A 24,007-nucleotide genomic window follows, 5' to 3' on the forward strand; every position below is an offset into this window, starting at 1 on the left:
CGTCTGGGTATCTCCAGCGGGCGACACGTCAACGAAGCTGTACCCACCACTGTACATGCCCATTCCTGCAGTCTGGTCCAGCCCAGGGTGTCTGGTCACCATCTGTACACTCTTACATCAGTTACTTTTGTCATTACACTGTATACTTGTCTGTTGTGACATTTAAGCTTTAACCTTCATATGTTTCCATGCCCCTTCTACCTATCCCTCACCGCAATCTGTCCTCATTTTTTCAGAGCTAAAATACGCATGGCATGAGCAATAAAAACAGGCGAACAGACATGGCCTGGAAACCAAGAGATTTAAGCAGGGTGAGGGGTGGCTTTCGATCAACATCACAATATCTGACAGTCATTGCGTCTACCAGCCATTTTAATCTGGCAGAGTAAGGAATTATGGGGAGCTGCGCTGGCACAATCTGGATTACAAACCCTAGGCTAATTCGCTTCAGTTGACCAGCAGAATGTGAATTAATCATGAATCATTGAGGTTAAAACTCTGTAGAATCACAACTCGGTTACAGGAACTACAAATTGTTACTGAGACAAATATCTCTTTCAATGTCTTTGAAAAAGGTTTAAAAAAGCCACTTAAAGCATAGTACGCCAACAATTGAGAATCTAGGTACTCCTGAGGTAAGACATCAACTCAAAAGCATTTAACTTCGAGACCCATCAAATGGGTGCTTCTTTCGTTCTCCACTGAGGTAAATTCAATCCGGTCACTGAAGACAACAAAAACACTAATTCAAAGAGACAAAAGTTCAAACATTCACAAAGGGAAAGAAACTTCAAGTGATTCCTGTGGAGAAGTGCAAACCAAAATCAGAAACCCAAGGTTTATACATTTTAGAATCCTTACCAGTGTTAAAGGGAAGTTCTCAAGGTTTAATAAGGACCAGAGATGGGAGACAGTAGGCAAATGAGAGGAACGTGAATGCGCCTAGTCCTATAAGTAAACTCGACCATTGCCCCCAGCAAGGTCAAAAGGCAGGGTGGGGTGGGAAGCACAGTGGAGTTGTTTGGGAACAGCATTGGGTCCATCATACACTCATCAATTGAGCAAGCTAATAGGCCATGACGAGCATGAAGGAGACAAAGATACAACAACCATACAGAGTTTGAAAGGGTGAAGGGCACCTGATCTCATAGAAAGCACAATGAAAATTTTGTACAGAACATCAAATCAGTCTCTTGTTCTTCAAAGAACTCTTCTACCGTACGTCAGACAGAGCTGTCATGCTCTGCAGATACACTTCCAGGATTGATCAGTTTAACTTTGTCTGTAAGCCCTAATTGAGCCACAGGCCTGCAGGGTTTAATTAAGAAGCTCATTACTGACTGCATGACACGAGGACCGCTGTACTGGCTCAGTGCCTTTGCTTCGAGAGGCCTGAAAAATCCATAAATCGCTGAGCGTAGAGGGAATGTGCAAATGCCTACGCCAGTACCGCATGACAGCGGCCTCTTATTTTATGCACTCGAGCAAAATCTCTTTCCACTCAGATCTTTAAAAAGAGTTCTTCAGGACGTTATTAGTGACAATACGGGTTCCTTTTGACAGTGGAAAGAAAGGTTCATACCCCACTATGTTTAAAATGCTCGAGGTCAATGTGAGAATAGTTCTTCCTTTCTAAGAGGAAGTGGATGCTTAAGACACGTTGCCCTGGAGGTTTGGAGGAATTCTGTAGTTTAAGTGTATCCCTTGGCCATACCTTCACACACACAGGCTAAGGATAAGTGGAAAATTCTGTTGCCTAGGGTCTCAGTCATGCTGTTGCGAACTGGCTTTTGCCCCTGCTCTAAAAGCTTTTACGCCACCCCTCTCATCCAGACCTAGCTAGAGTCGGTAATGGAAAATTTCGCCTGACCCTCCATTTGGTTGCAGTGAGAGCTTTCAATAATGGGACACCCCTGCAGCTAAAACCAATAGCTTGTGACATCCATTTCAAATGGATCTTTCAGAGTGGAACTGTCACCTTTATGGTGCATAAACAACCTTGGTAATTCACAGAGATAAAACATGCAAGGCCATGTAATGTACAAAAAGTTATGTGTGTGCTACATCTCTGATATGGCGCGAAACAGTTTTATTAAATGAATGGTTCAAAACTACAAAAACTAAAAAAATTCTGTTATCATTTATTCACCTTCATGTCGTTCCAAACCTATGTGACTATCTTTCTTCTGTGGAACACAAAATGTAAATTTTTAAATAAATTGTACATTTTAAAGAATATTTTGTAGATATTGAGGAATATTCATTCTGAAACACTTTTAGATGTGTCTAAAAAGACTAAAGACACCACTGATTACAAACAGGTGCCATATTTGCTTTGAGAGGTAGTGTGGAGGACCAGTTTTTAATTAATAAAAGCATCACAGTATGACTTCAGAAGACTTGGAATATAGTGTGCAAGTCATATAGACCATTTTTATGACAAATCTATGTTTTTTTTTTTATTAGATTGTTTGTTTGTTTTTTTGTAATTTTGGAACTTGACAACACCCATATCTACTCACTTTCATTATGTAGGTGGGAAAAGCAGCAGGTAACTCTTTAAAAAATGTAATTTTTGTGTACCACTAAAGAAGTAAGACAAGAAAGCATGTCAAAGCAAGTAGTTTTCAGTAGCTAGATTTACATGGACACTTCTTGCTTCAATCTGAATGAATTCGTTCTGATTGTTGAATCCGAACGTAGTGTTTACGTGAACGCTAAAAGTGATCAGGGTGATGTGCGCGTTTATATGTCACAAGCTTCTGATCAGATTTAATCTTTTAACATGCGCACACTGCACGAATATACAGTTTCCCGCTGTTGTTGCATACTAACCATCCTCCTTTTCTTTGTTTTAAAAAGCAGACTTAATGTTTATCTATTTCGGGTCCTAATAAGGCGACAACGAGCACATGAACCGTTGAGTCGTGCTGCTTGTATTTATCAAGCAGTAAAAAAAGCAGAATTCCTTCCAACTATCCATGTGTCCCTTTCTTGTTCAACTTGGAAAGGCTTCTCATATACCCATCAAGAACTGATAGATGTTTAAAGGGATAGTTCATCATTGTTGTTCCAAACCTGTATGACTTTCTTTCTTCTGTGGAACACAAAAGATGTTTTTGAAAAGGTAATTTTTTGATCACACTGACTTTCATAAGTGAAAACAGTTGAAACATTATTCAAAATACCTTCCTTTGTGTTCAAAAGAAAAAGTCAAACAGGTTTAGAATGAAAAAGAGGGTGAATAAATTATGAAAATTTTTACCTCTGAGTGAACTATCCCTTTCTTTAACACCGCTACCATCATTTGTTCCATGTGTAAAGTTTTGAATTTGACATAAAGCTTTACACACTGAGGGAAATTATTATTTTTTTAAGAAGTTAAATCTTTTATTCAGCAAGGATGCATTCAATTGATCAAAAGTAGCAGTAAAGACTTTTATAATGTTACAAACATTTCCATTTCAAATAAATGCTGTTTTTTAACTATCTACATGTAAAAAGAATAAATCATGTATCACAGTAAAAAATACATTAAGCAGCAACACTGATAATAAGAAATGTTTTTTGAGCACCAAATCAGCATATTAGAATAATTTCTGAAGGATCATGTGACACTGAAGACTGGCGTAATGGCTGCTAAAAATTCAGTTTAAAATGTATTCATTTTAAATTGTAAAAATATTTCATAATATTACTGTTTTTATGGTATTTTTGATCAAATAAATGCTGCCTTGGTGAGCTTAGAAGACTTTTTTCAAAAACATTTAACAATCTTACTGACCCCAAACTTCAACGGCAGTGTATGTTTCATACAAACTATATCAAAGCACTATCTAAACATGCTAGAAACAAGATTTAGAGTGAAAAGATTCTGCTGTGTGTTACTGCACTTCTTAAAAAAAAAAAAAAAAGACCCCTATAAAATATAAAACTATAAGTAAATGCTTTCTGGGGAAAACACTTTAGAAAGCTTTCATTTAAGAAGCCAGGTATATATTTTGAATAAAACGAAAAATAAAAATGCAAAAGCAAAAGCCAATGTTGTAATGCAAAATAATAATTTGGTGTGGAGATATTCAGATATTGTGTACAGGCGCTGCATGTTAATGTGGTCCATCCTACTAAGATGTCTGTTCAGGTCAGCTTGGCAGCACACTACATGGCTCATCCTTCCTTAAAGCAATGCCTCATCATCCTTCAAACAGTGCCAGTGATTCAGAGAGACCTCTGGAGTCTTCTGGGTCTTTCCTTCCTTGCTGTCCTATGCTATATCTTCTCGTGTGCGCCAAGCCCCCCCTCTGATCTAGAACACGAAGCCCAAACACTGCGGCTCATGTGGCCGGGTGCCGAGACCCAGTGACACAGGACTGAAGTGGCCGAGGAAGATGTCACAGCGACTCACTGATGAAGTTCTCCCAGAGTTCTCTTGCCAAACTCCCTCTCCTTGTATACACTTAAGGCTATTCTTCATAGCATGTTTGACTCCTACTGTCTACATTGGCAACTTGAACATACAATACAGAAAACCAACTGGTGAGCCAAAAATCTTTTATAACGGTCAATCGGATATATAGCCTACATTGCTATATGAAAAAAAAAAAGGATAATAAAATTGAAACTGCAATGTCAGGGAGGATGTAATTGCAAAGGACTGTAGAACAAGTCTAAATAAATCAAAATGCATTTATCAGTGTCTGAACGTTTGTCTCAGGGGAGTTGTGAGATATCATCCTCGCATTCTGTCGAGAAGGCAAGAATGATTTAAAAAAAAAAAAAAAAAAAAAAAAACTCTGCTCTCAATTGCAGAGTTTTGAGGAACAAACGAATTCTCTCCTATTTTCTATCTAGAAAAGAGCTGGCCTGTTGCATGTTATATTCTCTTGTATTTCTGAGGGCTAATGGGAAGATTAATGTTGCAGATATTTGTTTAAAACTTAAAAAAAGGTAATTGTGAGCTACTTTAAAATAAGGAGTCACATTGTTTCTGAGACTTAAAGTTGTAATTGTGAGATATGAAGTCACAATTATGAAAAAATACACAATAATGAGAAAAAGTTGCAAAAGTTGCAATTTCAAGATAACTCATTATTGTGAGATATATACAGGTAGTTGCAATTACAATAAACAGTCACAATCTTCAGAAATAAAGGCACAATAATGAGAAATAAAACCACAATCATGAGAAATAGTTGCAATTTTGAGAAATAAACTCTGAAGTCAATTATGAGAAAAAGAAGGTCTAACTTTTCATTTTTCACTCAAAGCAGAAACATGCTTCAATAGTTCTGGAGGCAATTCCATCTGATTTTGTATTGCTATGAAGAACAGAATATGTTGTTTCAGTCTATTGACAGCCCTGAATTATTTTAAGTCGCAGCTTCTGTTTAAAATATTTAACAAAGCTTAAATGTACTTTATGATGCTTGTGTCCAGTTTTCCTGGTTGCAAATCAATAAAATAGAAGACTACAAAAACAGTGCAATAGTACAAAAAAAATAAAAAAATAAAAAAATGGGGAAAAAAAGAAAAAAGAAAAAAAAAAGACCACAACGTAGTCACCTCACCCTGCTGCAGGGGGGAAAAAATAGAACTTTATGCACACAATAACAAAATCTGTAAACATAAGTGTAGAACATGTTTATTTATATAAGCTTTCAGAATGTGTAGACCTATAAAATCAAAGCTAAAATGCCTGCCTTTGTTGTTTTCTGGAGCACTGAGAAGTGTGTGTGTGTTTAATGCCCTGCCTTAGAATCAGTCAGACTGCATCAGCATCAAAGTGAATCATTAGTGGCAGAGGAAAGTATTGCAAAGGAAGCTTGAACAGAAACAAACAATCCATGTGCTGTTGAAAAGCATGACTGTTTAACAAGGCGAATTATGCAAAACACAAAAGTGCATTTTGCTCGAGACCGGATCAATGGGGCAATCGCTCTGGATTTCAAAAAAGCTCAGCTGACAGGCAGGGGCGGTTCTGGGGGGGGAACTTTTGCAAGGTTGTTAAAACGATCAAATAAAGTGTTTTTCCTTCTACAGAGTACTAAAAACCTCCCACTTTCAAAGTGTTCAGGTGACATAACAGGTCGCAGACTATTCCGTTTACATAACACATCCATACTGGACTTTAAGGGTCACACTTGGCATGTTTGGTTCGATTAAAACGAACCCTGGTGCGATTGCTCTGTTAGTGCGGTTCATTTGAGCATGTGTGAACGCTGCCATCCGAAACCTGGTGCGCACCAAACAAGCGGACTGAGACCCCTGAAAAGATGGGTCTCGGTCCGCTTCCAAAAGAACTCTGGTGCGGTTCGAATGATATATGAACGCAACATGGACCAAAGACATGTAAACGAACCAAAAACAGGAAGATGAGACCTTAAAAAGGACATAATCCTCACGCATATCGTTTTTTTTTTTTTCTCGTCATAGTCATGAGTTTGCCCATCACAGGCATCAGACGTGTGTCTCCATGCAGGAGATCGTTTGTGTGTGTGACGGATGGATTCCAGCCGCTATTTTGACTCCTTTACACATTTTATAAGCTCTTCACAAGTTCCCAGCTGGCCAAAATACCATCATATGCAGGCTACACACATACAACGAGCACATTTACCTCAGCACACAGCATTGTTTTGGATGTTCGGTATGTTCCGTCTCAAAATAGGCAATACGTCATAAAATCCAACCAATCAGGTTGTGAATGTATCCCTATGCCTTTAGGTTTGGTATCTTTTGGTTCGGTGATAAAATTGCCAGTCTGAACGCTAATCGGACCAGGAATAAATGTTTTTTTTTCTTTTTTGGTCAGGACCAAATGAACTAAACGAACCGAACTACAAGTGTGAACGCACCCTAAGCCTAATTGGGGAAAAAATGCTATTAGCTATTATTTCTATTATTTTATTTATCCTACTTTTCTTGCCTCTGTGCACACATTTTTAGTTTTGACAGCTAAATGAGTTCCAAATCATCCACTTCATGTATTTTACTTAACATGGCCGCCTTTGTGTTCTTAACATAACCACGTCTCACTAAAACCACGATTATTTTATTACAACATATATATATATATATATATATATATATATGGCTGGTTCTGCCTTTAGGGGGGCAGTTACATTAGTCTAGAACAGGGGTGCAAAAATCAAACTGTTATCCGAAATCGCATACTTCCTTTATATATAGTTTATATATAGAAAAACAGTATGTGATGATGCACCAATAACTCTTTTTCCAGAAGGAGTCTGATACCGATACTTTCATTTTTAGTGCTTGCCGATACCGAGTACTGATACCTATGTCCTATACCTATATATTTTCATTGCATTTGTAATTTTTAAAATACTGGACAGAGAAATCAAAAGAATATGAATCAAATTAGTTGGCTTAGCAAATGGATATTTCACAACCAATTATGCCTGTTAAAATGAGCTAATATTACTTTCACTGTTCATATTTTTGCTCTATTATATTTTATCGTTAATTTAACTTAATAGCACAGTGAATATTTAGAGCTGCTCCAGCAGGGCTCAACCAGTAAAGAGCAGTGAGTGATTTTCTCATTGTCTTCTGTTGTTAGATTAACACTGATTATTATACAAGATTTATTAGGAGAACTCAATTTAATAGGCTATTCGCATGCTGTCTGAGAGGAAGCTTTCTGAGAGCGCGCTGTTAGTGTACAGAAAATTGACTGAAAATGTCATGTGATTACTGTACTGCCTTCCTGTAATAATGTAAGGAACCACTCGTTATAGGCTACAAATATCACTTAACAGTTCATGTTTTTACTTGCACACACAATTTAGTTTTAATCCAAATGACGCATGTGTGCTGAGTAAGCGATCAGCAATCAAGAGCATGCAACAGAAGTGCGCACACTCTCTCTCTCTTTACCGTCAGTTAATGTTAGTAATATGCTTCTCATTTTACTTTCTTTTCTAGTTTTTCTCGTTTTACTTTCTTTGCCATATCCGACCAAACTGTGAAAAAGGGATGCCATCTACAAGCTGGAACTGAGGAACTTCCACTTCAGGCAGGAGAGATTTACAAGACCTCACAGCTCTGAAATAGATGGCAGTGCATTTAAAAATGATTGCGGTGAGGGTCTACGCTATATGTGAAAGAACTACAACAATCTGAAGATATTTTATACAAGGCTCACGCTGATTTTCAATTTCAGTTGGCTGGTTCATCTTTCTGTACAATGTAGGTACAAGACCCTGTGTGCAGAAGTCCAAACAAGTTTTAAATTCCAATGAGCTTAAAACTGGCAGCAATACCTCTGCATGGTGGTACTTTCCACATAACAAATCCAAAAAGCAGAATTCATATCAGAAAGCAATTTCAAGATTTGGTAAATATTGCAAGAGGGCATCTTACAATGACATGGGGCTTGACAATAAGAATGGCCTGATGCCCTGGGGTCAGTGTGAGAGAGTTTGGGTGCAGCTGATGGGGCGGTCACTTGTCTAATCGGACCAGAGCTGTGTAGACACTGTTGTTGATCTTGTACTTATGTTTTTATTTAAATTATAAAAGCAATTAGTAAAGTTTTGTATAAACATTTGTATATTTTCCCTCTATTATTGTAAATTTAAAACCTATAATAAAAAAAACATGAAAATTTTCATTTTTAATTTTTTTGTTTACAAATATACACACACATACATATAATATATATATATATATAAAAAATGCAGATGCAATAATTATAAATATTTATATAATAAACATAAATTGGCAATTTGGCATTATACAGCTGCAATTCCACTTTATGACTTTTTTTTAATTTAATGAAAAACATAATATGATATATATATATATATATATAAATATAAAATAGATATAAATTTTCTATTTTTTTTCTATTTTTATATATTTACATATAGATTTTCTGGTACATATAAAAATTTCTAAAAACAAAATGCATTTTTGATGGGTGACAGAAAGGGTTGCAAACGTTAGAAAATCATAACCATCAGAAATCCGAGCCCCGTGAGAGCACAGAGATAAGCCTTGACCAAGCTGTAATGTGGGATTTTTAAGACTGGGCATGTTCTTGCATATCCTCTCTGTGGTTGGTTCTAAACATACATAACTAAAAAAGAATCTCAAGAGTGAGATATTGACATATTAATAATTAAGTCAAATTGTCATTCACTTCATGAGCCGATTAGAAAATGCTTTTGATTTAAAATGACTGAAAAAAAAAAAGAGTCTATAATGGACTCACACTACAAAGAATAGGTGCTAAAGGAATCATGCAAATTCTGTACCTGGTAAAACAGTCATTCCAGTGAGCTTGAATATATATTGATTTGCGGTGATGTTTACATAAGTTGCATGGTCATTGCCGTCATACGCCGCATACATTAAGAGAAGTTCAAAGAGTTCAATGAGGGGAAAAAAAACATGCATCCAAGCTCTCACAAACAAACACAAGTGAATGTGCTCAAGCTGTGCACTATGAATATATGAATACTTAAGAATGACAAATTAGAGTCACGACCACACAACACACCAGACGGAGTCGGTCTTAAACACGGGTGAAATAGTCCATCATAAGTCAGGCTTTGACTACACTGGAAACATTAACTGTGACAAACAGGGGACTCCAGTCCCTGCTGAGCTGATAATGGTGGCACTGAGATGTTAATAAGAGTAATCTGCGTGTGCCCTGCATTCACTCATCCCGCAGTCACAGATGGGCTTGCCTTTAATGTGTGCCCAGATGACAAGAGCATCATTTAAGCCAAAATACCCGAAAAGGCAAAGCATGCAGCCGAGACAGGAAGCGCTCCAGCATGCTAACTACCCACAAGCCTCTTCATCCATCCTTCCTGGACTGTGTAGAATTTTTATGCCTTTTGCACTATGTTTCGCATATTATTTCCCCAAGCAACCTTGACTTTCAAAGAGAAATTTCATAAAAAGGAGACACTTCAAGACAGGAGAATATTCTGTCTTGAAGTACATGTTTTACGGTTCGGTATGCACGAATACAGCGTTGTAGCCTAACCACCATTTACCACCAATAATCGCAATAAGCTCCATGTTTTGTTACTTTTGATAAGAAATGAACTGCCATCTTTCAAATTCTGTCCATTTTATTATCACAAAATTCAAACAGTAAATGATGTTTTGACGTTCTTTAATGTGGCATGACAGATCACTCTATAGGTGCCTCAGTTCAAGCAGGAGAACGAGTGAATGCAGTCATCTCTTCCGCTTTAATACTAGTTACAGAATAAACATGAATGAACATCTGAAGGTATGTTGAAAGATACAGTACAACTTACGGCAACGTATCATATCTTGTGTATTCACTCAATCAGTGGAAAAGACGGCTTGTAAACAATGTCATGTAGCATTACATTTACCTCAGGCAAGTCATTCAGTGTTCACAGCTCCGTAGTTCACTAGAGAAATTAACTCTTTTGCTAAATATATGCACTATATTAGCCTATATATTCATTATTTTTTACTTAGCCTGTGTTTTATGTTTAGTTTTCTCCCCCTGCTTTACCTTACCGAACCTGTACCGAACCAAACTTCAAAACCCAGGTAAGTCCCGAATATTATATTATATATATATAAATCCTCACACTTTTGAACAGCTAGTGTATAAAATGTTCTGTATTGTTTGTTTTTATTTTAAATGTAATATGGATGAAAAAGTGCAGCAATAAGAATCTATTGAAAATCACCATTGATAATAAAAGTAATCACTGTCACGTTACAGTAATGAGATGTTGGTGGAAAAATATGCTTGATTACAATATTTTTTACTGTAATACACCAAAAGTACTGTATTACAGCAAAGAAAACTAACGAGAATTACATCCAGACACATTATGGCAGTGGTTCTCTAATATATATATTTCATTATCTAATAAAATTACTATTGTTTTTTTTTTTATTGAACATACAGTTCTTGAAACTTACTACCTATCGACACTTCTCTCTTCCCCCTCAACATAATTAATCACACAATAGCCATGTTATTATGCCAAGACACATGAAGATATTTGGTCATTTGATGTGTCAGTACTGGTTAAATTAGTCTAGTTTAGTCTAGCATTTCCCAACATCTAAGCAAAGCCTGTCAGGGTGAGCTCTCTCGCGTCGTGACAAAGCTTCGACATCCCCTTTCACCACCAACGTGAGCCAACGTGTGACACAAGCTCTCGACGGTTCACGCGAGTTATTTTTAATGCTCTATTCCGCAGTCCCTTTGCTGATCGCCCTTGAGCAAAAGCTGCCAATGTGGCAAAACTACTTGCGATGACAAAGGACAAAAACTCCCTTTAGAGTTCCCTCTAAGGTATCTGAGACAGGTCGGTGGGAAGGAAAATAACCATGACGCAACATCGTGTGCAGGGAGACGCCAGAAACCTCTGGAACTACCCATGGCAACAGATGCAAACACGCCATCTGCCATTAATATTCATTACGATAGTTAGCCTAATTTCTACAGCATTCGCTCAGTCAGAATCAACCAGGCCCTGAACCGCAAGCACAGTCAGCAAGAAAGTCTCATATCAAACTGGCTAAATATATCACAGTCAAATTTTCCCATACTACTGCAAATGACTCTCTCCTCCAGAAACATGCTCATAACATTCAATGGGAAAAAAAAAAAAAAAAAAAAAAATCAATTCACACGCCGTGCTCAGAGCTTCCACGCTTTGAATTCAGCACAGAAATAAACCCACGCGCTTCAAGGCCTACAACAGTCAGCGAAAGCTCCCAGCAGAATGGATGCTGATTCATCAATAGATTGCCAACCCAAAAGGTCATCCCATTTCCTATAATGACATTTCCTGGTCAAAAAATGGGCCCAAGAGGAAACTGCAGGAACCAGTTCAGCAAGATTATAAGAATTAGAAGGGGTTCTAATAGGCACACGGACAAAGAAAGGGCACAGTACTCACCAGAGTTGCAGAAAGTTGTGGATCTCAGGACATAAATGGGGAGATTGGACAGACGAAGAGGGGAAGAGAGCGCAGCTGTGTCGCTGTGCGGATCAGTTCATCAGCCTTTAGACTTCTTTCCAGGTTGATAACCGGCCCATTCTGCAGGCAGAAGGGCAAATCAAAACAACACACTGTGTCGTCATGTCAGTTTAAACCACGTTTGTCAGTCATGCGAGGCTGCCATACGTTGCACTTTCTCCACATCAGGGTCTCTGTGTAGCGAAAGGGGGTTTGCCTCAAGAGCACGGGTGAAATTGCACAAGCCATATGTGCGCTGATTTACTTATCTCACGGTTAACTGAATCCTTAAACAGGAACATTGTGTAAAAAAAAAAAAGGCCAAAAGCGTCAGCTTCTAGTTAAGCATCTAACATTTCTGTGGATGCACCACCTTTGGGGATTTGAACCAAAAAAAATCTGCCATGTTATGAGATTCATAAATACGTGAAATGGTGTCACTAACCAGAGAGGGATCCCAGAAGTCTCTTGGGTTTTCTCTTCCAGGTCATGTGACCACGTGCCGTCACACTTTCCAGACGACTTGGGTTCCGAGGTCCGTCTGTCCAGTGTACCTCACCTTTTAAACAGAAGCAGATGTGTGAGAAAACATTCAAAAATCCATTGATTCACAGAATTGTATGAATTCTATGCATTACCTGAGCAACTCCTTACTGTTTCTCTGTACAGGAGGTTTATTTTTTTAATTTGAATTTAAAGGTTTTCTTCTGCTCGCCCAAACCAAGATTCTGCAAGAAAGATAGGGGGAAACATTTGCATATTATATTAAGTAATAAATAAAAGTTGGAATCCAATTCTATTCAATGTATTTGCACAGTGCCTTTAACACTACATGTTTTTATTTCCTGTTATGTAGGATATTTTAATGTTTCCATCACATATGTCTTAATAAATTGGGTAAAATATTATTTAAAAAAATTAATTAAATCATCACACAACTTCACAATTAAGTGAACATTACATTGGCTTGAGCAGATGATGTTATTTCTGTCATGTCCTTGGGTGATTTAATTTTCTACTAGAAATATTTCAATCCAAACATGCAGAAATTAGGGTGATAAATTTAATATGAACAAATTGTTATATAATATTGCATTATAATTATTTTTATAAACATTAAAGTCTTACAGTCTTACAGTTAAAAGAATAATTCTATATCTATTTGAGCACAAGTCTGTTATGTAATTTTATAGAAATAATACCATACATTACAACACAAATTACAGGAGATCAAAAAGTAATGCATAACAGGAATAATCTGTCTTGTTCCAGATTCCAGATTTCCATGTCTAACATACAAATCTGCATAAAAAAAGAGCTTGTAGAAAGAGTTATGATTTTTTGATACATATTATTGTAATTGCAACCATCTCTTACGTCTGTGACTGCACTGCCAAATCCAGCCTTCAACTCCAGGCAATGAGAAATTCCTTCAAAAAGACAAGGAGACATTTATCAGTGTAAGTAAATGAACGTCTGTCTGTGTGTGTGAAAAGTGCTCCCTCTAATGGCCATGTTTTGCATTGTTTAACAAGATGGTGATGAATTTGGTTCTGGCTCTGTGATTTAAAAGTGTTTATCAAATATATGACATCTATTATAAAACGGTTAGTTCATACTACATTTTGATTGGATGAGCCACCTTCAAATCTGCAGAAAAATGCCACTAAACACACTCACGACCACACATTTCATATTCATTCAGCAAGTTACTACATTAATCATGGTCTTATTACCAAAGGATCAAACAATAATGGAACTAGTGAGATATATTTAGCCCGACTAGCTATGGCAGAGAGGGTGAACCATCTGAAGTTTCTCCTAAACACTATATCAAAAACTCTGAAGCTTGACCCATCTCAGTGTACTAAAACACAATTTACAGTACTTAGGGAAGACTGCCATCTACTGGCAAAATAAACTACTGACACGTACTGTCAATCATTTTCCAATTTGATGACCATTCTGGAAAAAAAGGAACATGTAGACTTCTCCACATGTAATATATTGGCAGAAGAAAAACCTGCTAAATATTTACCTAGTCTAGACTCAGCTGGTCCAAAAACCAATTTGGCCAATTTATTTAGGGGCTTCAAGCGGATGCAGATAAAACACTTCGGTCGTCAGCCTGTGAGCGATTGTACAAACCAGAAGTTAATCAGTTCCTCTAAAGGCGCTTACAATCTGATCTCCTGTTTGACATGGAGCCACTTCAGAGGGTCCCCGAGATGAAATTCTATAATGATGTAGACTGAAATTCGGCACAAGGGCTCGACACACAAATCACACTGTATTAATGTTTAATGATCTCTAAAAGCTTATATTCCTTTTTTGCTTTCTCAGGGTCCCGCGTCCCGGCGTTTGCAGATTATCACCTGACCCCTACTCAAGGACTGTCCCAATGCGATGGCGAACACACATCAGTGAGATTAAAGATCTCCATTGTGATGGCGGTTACAGTGCTCAAAAGATCCATAAAACACACAAGTTATCTCTGTACGACACACAGCCCAGAGAGACAAGCATACTCACGCTTGGCACATGCATGATGTAAGTGCATATTTAACAAAACCGTTGGACTCCTTTGTTACATATTGCGCTCAACGAGTGAAGCAGGAATTATTTCAAAAGACAAACACATATGGCATACGTATGTTTACATTTTGCTTTTCCCACAGGCGATCTTTCAGACAAACAGCCTTTATAATATATTTACAGATTTTCAATACTGTAGCAGTCACTCAAATATTTTTTTCTACCATAAATGAAATATTAATAAGATCTAAACTATTTATATTGTGAGCATTAATAATGAATTGCAGCCCTTTCAACATTGTGCTTCAAAACGTAATATCAAGCCTGAGAGGAAAGCAGATATTTTTCCATTTTCATTTAGCCAGGGGGTAATAAATTAAGAGGGTCTATGCTTTGCTAAATATTGTAAAAGCACCTAATGCATTAATCAAATAAGTAAATCTTTGTGGGCGCTCGGAAGGCAATAAAACCAGAGCAGCACAAAACAGTGCTATTGAAATGTGTTTAAGCGTTTCATTACTTTCATTTACTAATAAATAAATGAATCAACTTGGAGACACTTCACTGGCTGTAAAATTTTAGAATCAAATGACATTTTGATGGAGACGTTAAATGGGGAAAGATCTCCACGGGGCTTTTAGAGAAAGTGCAGACTCTTAACTCCGTCATGGAAAAAGTCAGCTCACTTCTGCCGGTGTGCAATTTCATTAACGCTTACATGCAGGCAGTCATTGATTTGCAAAGGAATCTCTCTGAAATGCAGGTCTAATCAATCAAACGTCTCCATTAATTTCAGCCAGGCCTGTCGCTTGAATTCACAGGGCCTCGGATGAAATTTTTATGGGTGGACCCAAGGAAGTTTATAATACCTGGAGAAAGCTATCCGTTAGCTTTCCCATTCATCTCAATGACAGATGTTTGGCTGGCCACGACCCCCCGGAAGTGTGCAATGAATGGCCGTTAATAGAAAAATATGTAGATACATCATCTACCAATATAATAACTAATCTAATTATGTGTGATTATTGGTATTATTTGCATTTAGCCTTGTTTTCATTGTGCAATTTAACATGAAATAATTATATTATAAAAATAATAAATAAATAATATTTTAGAATAAAATTATCATCATTTTATTATCCTCATTTGGATTCAGTGCCTTTTGTGTCCCCAGTAAAGATCATGATCTTTCTGACTTAATGTTGAACAATATCAATTTTAAAGCCATCTTAGTTATAAATAACACCATTTGAACTATAAGCATATTGAAGTTGATTAAAAGAAATAATTTGAGACATTTTACAGCATTTTGAACCACAATATATCATATTCTCTGTGTAATCTATCTCTATATTATCTGTCTTGCGTAATAAATACATAAATTGCATGATAAATACACTTACTATACATTATTTTTTCCATTGTTGTCAGTAATGATTCTCTTTAATGTAAAGAGTTTTTCCAATTATTAAACTTATTTTAACAATTATAATAAAGGTTTTTAGCTTGTCCCTCAAGTTATTGTCCACTCTGTTATTTTTGACTACTTTCCCTTCAAATGAAAGTTGGAAAAGTTAAATGACATCAAATCATAAAGCAATCATCACTGAAAGTGAGTAAGATCCTCTATTAAGTGTCTATTTTGACAAATTTTATCTTTCAAATTTGATGTGGTCAACCTTGTTACGTCCACTCCGTCAAGGGAACTATGAAAAAAGTTTGTAGAAAAATCATATTTTTAAAATTACTATTTTAAAAACCATGCAATTCTTTATTAGATAAACCTTATATGTTCACTTCCTTTTGCTCAAACATGGTGCAGTGGCTGATTTTAGCTCAGAATGTCCACTCTGGTAAATTAGAAACTCTAACAGAGGGGACACTGAGAGTGTACATGGAGATTGTGAAGGAATTTATGTTTAAATGGCACCTATTATGTAAAATCCACTTTTACAAGATGTTTGGATATAAATGTGTGTTGGCAGTGTATGAACACACCACCCTACAATGATAAAAAATCCACCCACTCCTTTTTTGTTTTGTTGTTGGATGTATGAGTGAAAATAACAGTCTTCATTTACTGACATTTGAGCCGCTGAACGCAGTGGATCAGTTTTATTTTTGAAGGGAATGCGCCACAGATCTAATATACACATACGATTTCTGTAACATTGCCTGCTGTTTACATTCACAGACATAACTGACTGTGTTTATGTGAACTGTGTGTGTTTTTGACAGAACCTTGTGTGTATCTGAAAGTTTAAACAAAACAAAAAATGTGAAGGAGAAGTTACTCACGAGACTTGATGTCTGACAGCCAGCTGTCTGTGTGCGCGTGCTTCAGATAAGTGCGCTCAGAAAACGATCTGTTAGAAGTTTAAACTGTTATACCTTCAAAACGCGTGGAAAAATAAACTTTAATGATGAAAGAACTATGCTATCCGTGAGAGTAATCACGATACAGATGATAATATAAACCAAGCAGATTTCTTGTTAATATTTGGCAGAGAATCCGATTGAGGCAGGAACTGTGATCGTGGAGAGGGGGCGGGGCACAGCAGCTCATTTGCATTTAAAGGCACATGCACGAAAATAGCCTGTTCTTGACTGTAGTCAGAAATGGGTATTTACAACATGGATTTATAAATGATCTGTGAGGTATTTTAAGCTGAAACTTCACAGACACATTCTGGGGACACCTGAGACTTATATTACATCTTGTAAAAATGGGCATAATAGGTGAAATTTAATGTTGAAGTAGTAGTGTATTTACAGACCTTTTGGTAATGTTTTACACATTGTTAAAAATCCAGTGCAAGGCTAAAGTAATATTGTAACCAGCTGTACAGTATGTGAGAGATAGGACATCATCCATCCATTCATTCTTTATACCACTTATCCACCCTCTTATTATTTTGTCTATCCCATTACTTAGTTCACCCTGTTATTACTTTGTCCACCCTGTTAAGCAGTTTTTTTTTTTTACAATAATTTCATAAAAACAGAAAAATATATTAATAATTCAGTGACAATGAACATTTATTGGAGTACCAATAATGTAGTACTTTAAAAACTTGACAAAAATGCATTTGAGGCATTTTTATCTGAAAACAAAAAATGTAAAATAATGCATTTGTGAGAAGTAAAATTCATACATAATATCTATATTTTCTGATGATTTATTAACTGATACGCTTTTTAAGGGACAAATGGACATGAGCTGTCTAAGGAAAATGTACACAAAGGCCATAAATTAGAATCATACGCATTTTAAACTGTTGTTCATTTGTCCTTAACAGGGTGGACATTTTTGATTTTCCATTTCATTTATTTTGTTTATTTTTGTTTTGTTTTAATTTTTTAGATATAAAGAAAAAATATTTTAAGAAGAATAGAACAGTAAATAAGATGTTTATATATATATATATATATATATATATATATATATATATATATATATATATATATATATATATATATAACTGAATACGTTTCAATCCCAGAATTTAGCAGACACAAAGCAACTTTTGAGTTGAACAATCACATTTTTGTAATACCAGGACTATACATCAAGTGTAAATTCTCCCAGTAATATTAAAATTGTTGCTAACTGTATGCCACCATGCAATAAAGAAAACACTGATGAAAGCTCTTTTTTGCCCAGTAATGAAAATAATGCGGGCGTGACGGTGTGAGAGAGTTTGGTGGTTTGCTTTCTCATGACAAGATGCTTTGAAAGTCAGTTTGAAAAGTTGAGCAAGGTTTAAAAGCGAGCTGCAGTTTCAGCAGCCGGAGCACAGCGAATGGAGCCGACCAAGTGCGGAGGGATTACACAGGAACAAAACAAGTCAAGAAGCAGTAAGCATAATGTTAGGAGAACTGCTTATGTGCAGAAACAGTCTGACAGGGCTGTGAGAGGCTGTCATTTATACACAAACACCCAGCAAAGGAGCTTAGAGGAACCTTTAAAAGCATTTCATCTACACCAGCTTGTTTGACTTTGCCACCTCTTTTCATTCTCTGCAACAAAAACCTGTTGAAAATGCAGACATTAGTGCATAATCATGCCTTGAGTCACAAATCTACATTACAATATCACTACTGTTCACACAAATGACTTTCTAGGTATTAGATTATTTGTTGAAAAACATTACGATAACATCAATTATTAAATATTTGATACATAGTGGTACACAGTGTTGGGGAAAGTTACTTTAAAAGTAACTTTATATTGCATTACTCCCAAAAAAGTAACTAATTGCGTTAAGGCTGGAATACACTACACAAAATCTGAACTGATTTTTAAACAGCAGGCATCATATACTTGCCCACTTTGTAAATGGCTACAGAGAAAAGCTGGGCATCATACACTACATGACTGAGGATCACACACTACCAGACATTAAAATCGTTCCGAACACAAACAAAAACATGCGCCTCGTTGCCAGGAGACACATGACAGGCGAAACAAATGCAGGAGATGAGATGACCCGCAGTAGTGGAAGATGCGAGCCAAGTGCGTTTGGAGATGGACAGGGGTGGGTAGACACAGTCAGTATGGACTCAACAGATTACAACAGTATTTAGAGGTAAATGGTGTAGTTTTATCTATGTTGTTTTAGCAACGCATAACATACACTGATATGTGTTCTAAAATCGGCTCAAAATATCAAACATGGTTTTAAATCCTCCGACTGGATGGAATCAAAGTCTGAAAAATCGGAGTCTGTGACCATCATATACTAATACTACGTGATTTTCCATGAAATCTGTCAGCTCAAGACTGCCTTTGATTTTTTAGCAACTAGCGTCAACTTGTTCAGACTGTAAATCGGGGGAAAAGTCATGTAGTGTATTCCAGCCTTTAGTTACTTTTTATGAAAAGTAATGCGTTACATTATTTTTGCGTTACTTTTTCTCACCTGGGCTGGGCTTGCTTGTTTGTTTTTTAATAACAAAAAAGTTCTATTTTTGGCAAATATTAAGGCCCTTTCACACCAAAAGTGAAATGAATAAGCCTCAGGCTGAAGGAAATGCATATTTACGCCTGTACAGTAGAGGGCGCAGCTCAAACAAACCTTTCAGCTGTGCTGCCACATTTAAAGAAGAAGAGTGTACAGGAGAAGGAAGTTTAACACTCTTATTTCTAAATCTAATCTAAAGTAATTTTTGCATATTAGTATGGTTGAATTAGATCATTGAAGGTCAGCAGCAAAGACATTGGTTAATAAAGTGAGATTAAATACATAAAGCATATTAGGGTAATTTAATATAGTTAATTATTACAGGTTTGCATAAAATTCTGATTGCATTTCACTGTTTTTATTCATTTTGAGGAATACTGAATGTTTTTGTGCAAGTGAGATGCGTAAATGCATGTTCACATTTGGTCTAGAACTACAATACCCATCATGTTCACACAGCGCACACAACACCTCTGCACTTTATTTCTCTCAACATGGAGACAGGAGAGCTGTCAGTCAATAAATGTGAAAAAGTAACAGATATTTTGTCGTAAATTTAAAGAGTGATGCGTTACTTTACTAGTTACTTGAAAAAGTAATCTGATTACATAACTCAAGTTACTTGTAATGCGTTACCCCAACACTGGTGGTACATGCCAGTATATTTTCACAGGGCTTGATCTTTTAGCCATCAGTTTGTCCAGCACAACAAATAGAAACATGAAATTAATTAAGAAGTTGTCTCAACAAATTACCAAATCTCTAAAGGCATCAAAACTAAGGTGTCAGTGTATTCTTGAGAGAGTGCCTCTAATAAACTCATAAGTGTGACAACTTAATCTAGAATTGAGTCTGTGAAAATGAAGTGATGATTTAAATGCCTAAGGAACACCTAATACTGAAACTCATCAGCAAATAATACAGTGCAGAAGCTTCATTAGCTCTTAAAATTAAACTATACTGTAGAATTATTTCATTGTTAATACACACTACTGTTCAAATGTTTTGGGTCAGTTTTTGTTAAGAAATTAATACTTTTATTCAGAAAAGATGGATTATATCAAAAGTGACAGTAAAGACTTTTACATTGTTACAAAATCAAATTAGCAGAATGATTTCTCTGACACTAAAGACTGGAGTAATGATGCTGAAAAATTTAGTTTTACCATCACAGGAATAAATTACATTTTAAAATATAATAAAACATAAAACTTGAAAATTGTAATAATATTTTACAATATTACTGTTTTACTGTATCTTTGACCAAATAAATAGCCTTAATGAGGGTAAGAGATTTCCTTCAAAAACATTTTTAAAAATATCCAAACTTTTAAACAGTAATGTATATACTAAAATACATTAAATTAATGGATATTTCACTGTGCAAAGTCAAAAAAATAATGTTACAGAGTTAAAAGGATTATTTTAATATGAAAATGGCCAAAACATCCTCACAGCTACACACCGACGCTTTTCCTCACCCCTCTCAATGAGCACTGCTCTACATGCAAGTAAGATAAAAGGCTTGTAATTTGCCAATTTTCAATAGCTGTATCAGCCTTTCCGGACACACGCGTATTAGCCCGACGAGTCATTATACTTTATATGCCCTTGGCCTTAATTGAGAGCTAATGGCATTTCATAGATATCCTTTATTTGACCCCTTTTGTGCTGAGCGGCTTTTGTATATTGCGGTTTGTGCTGAGCCTCAGACAAGAGTCAGTCCCCCAGAAGCCCCTATTCCACCTGGGTATCTGTGCCTGAGGGAGACAGTTGTCCCATAATATCCTTCACAGTGTGTGTGTTCTTAACATATGGGTGGGATTCTTCTGAAGTCGCTCGCACAATCTGTGAAAGGGCAGAGCTAAGTACTCCAGCCATGCAGAAGAACGCTATAAAATACTGCTGTAAAACACAGACGATAACGGAAGTGGCCGCCCACACCACAAAACATTTTTTACAGTAGTGGTCATAATTACAGTTATTGATCACTGACAGCCAAATTGGAAATTTCAAATGCTTAAATGTGCATCTGTATCAATCTGACTGTCTTTGTTTGCAGTAGAGCTGCACAATTAATTGTTAAAAGACCGCAATCTCGATTCAAACACCCACAACTTTCTTATTTCTAAATGACTATGTCATGTATAGATATGAAACAGCTTCACAAACAGTCTTTTCAACCACAGTATCATTATTTCTATGTTACAATAACTCAAATTAATCACAGAAGTACTGGGATAAAAGTTTATAGTTCAAATATAAACACTGATGTCTACGGCAGCAATCAAAAAATCACCTTTTGGAAGTAACTTGACATTGATTGTATCAATGACATTGTTACACCAGTAGGTGGCGACTGACTGTTAAAAAAATGTTTTTTGTCATTGAATCATTCATTCAAAAGATTTGTTCATAAACGCTGATTCATCCAGTTATGAAATAAGTGATGTCTTTATGAGTGAGTCATTTTATAAACACTGCAATTACTGAGTCCTTCAATTCTTAAACGTATAGTTCCAAAAAAGCATCTTTAAAATCATTTACTCAACCTCATGTCGTTTCAAACCTGTATTGTTTTCTTTCTCCTGTCAAAGACAAAAGCAGATGTTAGGTGGGATATTGTTTACACACTGTTGTTTCCAATGAAAGTGAAAGGGGTGTTGTCAAGCTCTAAAAATGACAAAAAAGCACCATAAAAGAACAATAAAACTATTATGTATTGTATGAATGGCATGCAATATTGCAAGCCTCCTGAAGCCATATGACAGGTTTATGTGTGGAAGAGACCAAAATTGAAGTCGCCATTCACTTATGAGCTATAACCCTTATGCACATAAATATGCACATACAGTGTATACATACATAAATATGTATATGTGACATGCTTGTTTGATTGTGCAAATTATATATAATTAATTATTGCATTTATACATCACAATAGGGTAAGAGATACACAAGAACCACTGACTTTAAACATGGCGACATGTCTTGACGTTCAATATTTGAATATACACAAACATGAATGAGATTTGAAAACATAGGCTCTTCAGCAACTTATCAGTGAATAACAACTTAAATTTCAGTCTTTTCCTCTCACAAAGCTATCACATGGGTTCAGAAGACATAAAATGCTTTAGATGAGTTGTATGGACGACTTTTACATTGTTTTTTGTCATTTCTGGAGATTGACAGCCACTAGTCACCATGGTCACTGCATGGAAAAGAATCAACATTCAACTAAATTTCTCATTTTGTGCTCCACAGAAGAAGAAAAAAAACCATACAGGGTTAATAAATGAATGCAGATGATTTACTAATTTTAGGTGAACTATCCCTAAAATACAGTAGCTTAAAATAGTAGATGATACAAAAGAAATTAGGGGTCAGGGGGCAAGGTTTTTTTTTTTTTTTAAATTAACACTTTTAATCAGCAAGGATGCATTAAATGTATTAAAAATGACAGTAAATACTTTTACATTGTCACAAAAATAGTCCATTTCAAATAAATGTGGAACTTTCTATTGATCAAAGAATCCTGAGAAAAAAATGTATTGTAATATGTTAAAACAGAAAACAGTTTTAAATTGTAACAATGTTTTACAATACTAGTTTTTACTTAATTTCACTTTCAAAAATATATATATATATAAAAAAAAAAAAAAAAATCTCACCAACCCCAAACTTCTGAGATATGTGAAGATGCACATACTGTATGAGCTTCTTATAACTATTCAAATGTGTTTGGTTAACACCGAGCAATGTGAAAGACTGCAAATTAGCTTTTAAAATAGACAGGATCCGAGACTTGCAGAAATGTTTGGCAAAACGCTTGCCACTTTCACACCTTTATGATTGGAGGGGTTCTCCTTTAAAGGCTTTTAAGTCTTAATCCTGCAAAAAGGCTCCTGCAGAAATTCAAAGGCACGTCGCACATTTGAATATCTCCACAGCTCTGTACCTCCCCCCTTGAGAGAAGAACAGATAGCGATATCATGTGCTTTACCTTCTCTGCTGAGGTTTTATTGAAGTGAGGGATAGTGTTGTGATGTCACAGACAGTTCTCATCGAGTGGAATTAGCCGATAGATCAAATCCCTCAACCTCGTGGGAGAAATCATAGTGCACTAACTAATCTGCGGTTGAGATTTTCCTGCAAGAAGCAGATTGAGTCTCAACTTGTGATGTGCTGTTGAAAAAAAATGTCAGAAATCAAATAGATCCCATTAATTACACTACACTTAAATTGCTTATGCATGGGCACACTGAGTTAATATCTTCAACCATGGATGAAATCCTGCTCATCTGGTTTGAGTAAATGTTTCCAGCAGTCATCACAGAGAAAATGCATGCATTGCAGATGATATATGGGTTTAATGTGTCAAGAGTATCATATGGCCCTATTCCATTTCCATATGCTCTATTTGTTATGTCTTCCTCTTGCTATAATATTTCAGATCATCATTGTCTTCTATAGTTATGTGGAGCATAGCATTAAAAAAAAAAAAAT

The 24,007-nt window shown here is 36.1% G+C and overlaps 1 protein-coding gene across 9 annotated transcripts in view; it reads right to left on the reverse strand.

Annotated features, from left to right (window-relative positions):
• The window catches only part of pcbp3 (poly(rC) binding protein 3), a 71,342-nt gene that overhangs the window by 38,194 nt on the left and 9,141 nt on the right, over positions 1-24,007 (reverse strand). For all 9 annotated transcript variants that reach the window (XM_051906880.1, XM_051906879.1, XM_051906885.1 and 6 more), the window contains 4 exons: positions 13,377-13,429; positions 12,638-12,727; positions 12,445-12,558; positions 11,940-12,080 (listed from right to left, as the gene is read on the reverse strand). The gene's annotated coding sequence lies outside the window, so the exon portion shown is untranslated. The remainder of the gene's footprint in view (positions 1-11,939; positions 12,081-12,444; positions 12,559-12,637; positions 12,728-13,376; positions 13,430-24,007) is intronic.

This window comes from Ctenopharyngodon idella, chromosome 9 (assembly GCF_019924925.1).
Source record: "Ctenopharyngodon idella isolate HZGC_01 chromosome 9, HZGC01, whole genome shotgun sequence".
In the NCBI taxonomy this organism is placed as follows: Eukaryota; Metazoa; Chordata; class Actinopteri; order Cypriniformes; family Xenocyprididae; genus Ctenopharyngodon; species Ctenopharyngodon idella.